At 36.6% G+C, this 5252-nt stretch overlaps 2 non-coding genes across 2 annotated transcripts; one reads left to right on the top strand and one right to left on the bottom strand.

The window, feature by feature from the left end:
• The first annotated feature begins 4477 nt into the window (after positions 1–4477).
• TRNAA-UGC (transfer RNA alanine (anticodon UGC)) lies at positions 4478–4550 on the top strand. Its single transcript has one exon. It is a non-coding gene; the product is annotated as a tRNA-Ala (tRNA).
• A 372-nt stretch (positions 4551–4922) lies between these two features.
• Positions 4923–4995, bottom strand: TRNAA-UGC (transfer RNA alanine (anticodon UGC)). Its single transcript has one exon. It is a non-coding gene; the product is annotated as a tRNA-Ala (tRNA).
• Positions 4996–5252: the final 257 nt, after the last annotated feature.

Below are 5252 nucleotides of genomic sequence, written 5' to 3'. Positions count from 1 at the left end.
TTTAGCGCACGAATTGATCAAAAGCATTTAAAACTGCATTAATACTCTGTAGCTACGCCTTAGGAGGTATTAAAATCCTGCAGATCCTTTCGTACTTAGTAAGAGTTAATCGATTTATCTAAAAATTGTCAACGTTTCAATAACCTGATTCAAGCAATTTCAGGTAAGATGCAACTGAAACAAAAGAGAAACAAAACTGATTCAAGCAATTTCAGGCAAGGCAACTGAAACAAAAGAGTGCCCTCTTTTGTTTCAGTTGCCTTTAAAAAGTTGCCCATAAATAAAAGCCTGAAAGCTCGTTGTTTACAGAGTATTCGGTTTGTTCGCAAATCATTTATGTTTCAGATAAAAAGAAATAAAACTTTGCAAATGGACGCCTTTCAGATCCGGACTCTATTGTAATTATTTAGTTTGTCTAGGCTGACTCCAGTCCTGTTTTTAGGAAAAAAAATTCGACACACCTTGAATAAATTTATAACACGAGTAGTATAGAAAAACTGTTACCAAATAGCCATCTGGATGAAATATTGCCAAATGTGGTGATAAAACACGCTCGCACTTTGCCCATCCATCGCTACGTAACAGTGGCGTAGCCGGAGCCAGTAGAATCGGTGCGCCCTTTCCTCGGAAGAGATCTGGCGAAATTTATTTTGAACATTTAATTTAAAAACATGTATCTAATTATTTCGATTTAAAACCTTACTTAATAATTTATTTAAGATTCGCGGCATTTCAACCATAAGATATCCAGTTTAATAAATGTATATATGTTACCGGCCAAACCCGATTTCAGACCAAACTAGTTTGTCCTAGGCCGAACTGATTTATGTACTATAAATAGGTGCCAGTGTAAAAAAAAAAAAAAATAAATAAATAAATAATTTTGTATAATTCGAAATGCCACAGTACACCCCGTAAAAATAAATAAAAGATAAAATATTTTATATGTTACGCTAAGAAGCACAAATAAGTTCATTTTTAATTTTAGTTTGACTCTAAAAGTTATTTCTATTATTTCGTTTGAATTTTTGAAAATATTTTCGAAAGTTAATTACCTTTAAAAGTGCATGGCTTAATTTTAAAAAATGCAAACTGATAAGTACTAATTAGCTTATTTTTATTTTATAGTTTTGTACAAGTGTTGTGTCACTTCTAATCAATACCGTGTTTGGTTAATGTTACCCAAGGTATCGAAGATGGCGGCTCGTCTCCGATTCCAGCGATCAGAAGACAGGGAACAGTGGGGACGCACGTTCTAACCTAACTTAACCTATTCTAATAATTTTGTTGCTAATAATTATGGTAATTTATTAGAATAGGTTAGGTTAGGTTAGAACGTGCGTCCCCACTGTTCCCTGTCTTCTGATTGCTGGAATCGGAGACGAGCCGCCACCTTCGATATCTAGGGTAACATTAACCCCGTTTTTTTATAATTAAGCAGACTATGTTTGAATAAATATTGTTCATCTAATTGATTGCCTTTTAATTTTATTTTAACCATTAATATACTTGAATAATAATTCTAAATCAGTTCGGCCTAGGACATACTAGTTTGGCCTGAAATCGGGTTTGGCCGGTAACATATATATAATCGAGATGGGTTGATGATAATAAGCGCAGAGCCCAAACGGTTAGGAGTTGAAAGTTGAAATTTAGGGTAAGTCACGAGAACGTACACTAAAAAGGGATTTTTCGAAATCCCCCCACGGGGAGAGGGCTTATCCTAAAGAACTCAGCTTCTACAGTACTATTTTAGATGCATTTTTTTGTTTTTAACTGCGTTTTAGTAGGGTACCACGTGGAGATGAAAGAAGTGTATTCCTTAACAATGGAAGTGTTAAGAGAAAGCGGCGTGCAAGATTTAGGCGCAGATGCGGTTTTTTGCATTTTTACGGGAAATCGAACATATTTTTAGACCCATCTAAAAATTCTCTACAGGTACTCCTCACTTTACGACCTATCTGCTTAACGACCACTCTCACTTACGACCAATCGAGTTTCGACCTGCAATTCGGGGAATCCCCTTTCTCAGCTTGAGTGTCGGTCAGTGGAGGATGGTGACATGCGCACTAAGCGTACTATAATAGACTTATAGTACTACCGGGTCTTTCAACAAGAGATGTCATTTTAAATTTCGCGCCATTTTTCAACTGTCAACGTACATCTGTCATAGCGGTGACATTTGACAAGTAAAAACTAGGAGGTTTTCAAATATGGATTGATACACAGTCGCACAATGCATTGACGTAGTGAAAATTCACTACAAAAACAGTGAAACAGTGAAAATATTGCGGAGATGGGTCATAAAGTTCATACTACTTTTGGTCCTCATCAAGTGCCTTCTTGCACAGTTATGGTGAATTTAATCAATAAATTTGAACGTCTCAGACAAGTTAGTGATGTGAAGACTCCAACTCGTGCTAGTCCGGCCAAATCACCTGGAAATATCGCCACTGTAGCTGAGAGTGTAACTGAAAACTGAGTTGACTGACTGACTGAGTTGAAATCATGTTTATTGACTTTTTTGGCCTAAAATTGATGCTATAGATGCAGGCGACATTTATTTTCAACAGGCCAGCGCCACCTGCCACACAGCTTGTGAAACAATGGCTCTATTGCATGAAAAATTTCCTGGACATGTGATTTCTCGAAATGGAGACTTCAATTGGCTGCCAAGATCAAGCAATTTAACATAATTAGACTTTTTTTCTTTGGGGCTACGTTAAAGATAAAGTCTACACCAATGCTCCAGCAATGATTCAAGCACTCAAAGACAATATTACAGCTGCTATTGACGAAATACAGCCACTATTATGCGAAAACGCGATGAAAAATTTCATCAAAAGAATGACCATTCGTAAGAAGAACTGAGGAGGACATTTGGCAGATATGTGTTCCATTACTAACCTCAGATTTTGTACTTTGGATTAAAATAAAAATATCACCACTTTTTACAAAAATATTGCATTTTTCTGTTGATTTAAATGACACCTCTTGTTGAAAGACCCAATATAATAGGCTAATAGCGTACTATAATAGCCTTTTTATGAATAAATTTAAAGTTTGTTGCATAATTTGTATAATTTTACAACGATCCTATATTCCCGGCGCAAGCTCCTCTCTTGTCGACCAATTCGCTTAACGACGTAGTCGTCGGAACGGAACTCGGTCGTAAAGTGAGGAGTACTGTACCTGTAATTAGTCTGGAAAGAGGTGGACCTAATTCTTGCATTCTGTGAAAACGGGTAAGATTAACTATAATGTAATAATTTTAATTTTCGTTATCGTTACTTTTTGTCCGAGCAACGCCGGGCATATGATCGGAGTATTGACCATCTTTGCTTTTTAAATCTTATTATAAAAATTTACAATAATATTTTGTATTATGTTTTATTTAAAAACGAAAATTACTTTTCAATTTAGAAGTTTTATCTATGTTCATTTTTTTTTTTTTTTTAATTTTCAACTCAATTCAAAGCATTTTGCTGTTGTTGTTGTTGTCGTTGTTCAGCAAACTTTAATAAATTTTTTTTATTTGTGAAAATTTCTACGTAATTCAAAGGTAATTTTTAATATATATCTTACACAACATTATTAATATGATTTTGGAGGTTGCAGAACGTATTAAATTACTTTAAAAAATAAAAAATAATTATATAATTTGATTTCAAGATATTTTGTATATCTTAAAAATAATTAATTATATCCCGGGATTTCCTGGGAAACAGTTCACTTTTATCCCGAAATCCCGGGACAAGCAAAAGACCGGGAAATGAGAAACACTAGTGTGCCAGTTTGTTCCAACTGCTCCATGTAGCTAAGCCTCTGCTAGGTAGCATCCCTACTAAGTTGGTGCCCTTCAAAAGCAGCAACAATCGTACGTTACACTTGTGACTGTATTATTGCAAATCTTACAAAGGCAGATTTTTCTCAAAAACTTTTTCGCCTATTGTTTGTTTGTCGAGCCATTTCGGATGTTAGTTTTCACTCTTGTTCCTCAGTGAAATCAAATGTGGAAGAAATTTCGGGTGGCATAGCTCAATCGATGCTCGGCGTCTCCATTTGCAGCTCTTATTTTTACGAACGTCTGCAAGGAATAAATTTTTTGGCACCACAAAAAGTAATTCGTCTTTCCGTTCCACACTTCTAAACGACGCTAACAACTAGTACCGCGACCGGTATCTGTGCATCAGTGCATGCTTCATTTCATTACAGTCAGAGTGCGATAGTTGTATACGGTACTTATTATTTGCAAATTGACTCCTGCGAATTTTATAAACATCCGACGAGTCGCTGTAAGCTGTAGTAAAAGTGTTCACAAGAATGCTACAACTGTCAGCGAAAGCGTTTCTCGTAGCCGATTGTAAAGAGCGCGTGGTCTACTTTTAGTACCAGTGATTTTCTTCGTTTACATCTGCGTTACAAACATCTAAAAGATTGAACTATTTACAGATGATATTTCATCCAGTTAGTAACCGGGGGCGTAGCTCAGACGGTAGAGCGCTCGCTTTGCATGCGAGAGGTACCGAGATCGATACTCGGCGTCTCCATCACACTAATTTTTTTTCTTTTTCGTCTTCCTCACACCTGGACACGTACTCACGTACATTGCTGCTACCGACTTTATATAGACGGCGTACTTGCAACCGAAACAATATGAATTTCGACATGCCTTTTACCCAACCGAAAAGTTGAAATGGGAATTTTTTCGAGCCAGATATATGACAGAGTGAATTTTGTTTAAATTTCAGAGATAACTTTAGCAAAAATCTGAAAAATATTTCGAGAATTCGATCACATTGTTTATCCAAACGATACGATGGAATTCAAACCGGATGTAATATAAAGTAGGTAGCAGCAATGTACGTAAGTACCACGTTTCCAGGTATGAGGAAGACAAACAAGAAAAAAAATTAGTGTGATGGAGACGCCGAGTATCGATCTCGGTACCTCTCGCATGCAAAGCGAGCGCTCTACCGTCTGAGCTACGCCCCCGACGTTCAAAATGCCTTTACAGCTCGTTTGCATTCTTTCTCACAGTTGCAATCGATTATCTTCGTGTTTTCAGCTGAGCGACGCGGTATATGTGTAAAACTTGGAAATTTTCCAATTGTGTTCGCGTACGAGAAAACGTTCGACACCATTGTCACGATGGCAGTGAAATGTGACAAATGGGAAAGAGGAAAGATAAATAAAAATGTCTTTGGAACGAGAATATTGTCGACAACGTACGGATCCGGACTTGTTCGAAA

Source organism: Centruroides vittatus, unplaced genomic scaffold (genome assembly GCF_030686945.1).
Source record: "Centruroides vittatus isolate TY-2023 unplaced genomic scaffold, ASM3068694v2 contig_329, whole genome shotgun sequence".
NCBI classification, from domain to species: Eukaryota; Metazoa; Arthropoda; class Arachnida; order Scorpiones; family Buthidae; genus Centruroides; species Centruroides vittatus.
Note: the sequence above shows the minus strand (reverse complement) of the source record. Positions and strands in the feature narration are given on the sequence as shown.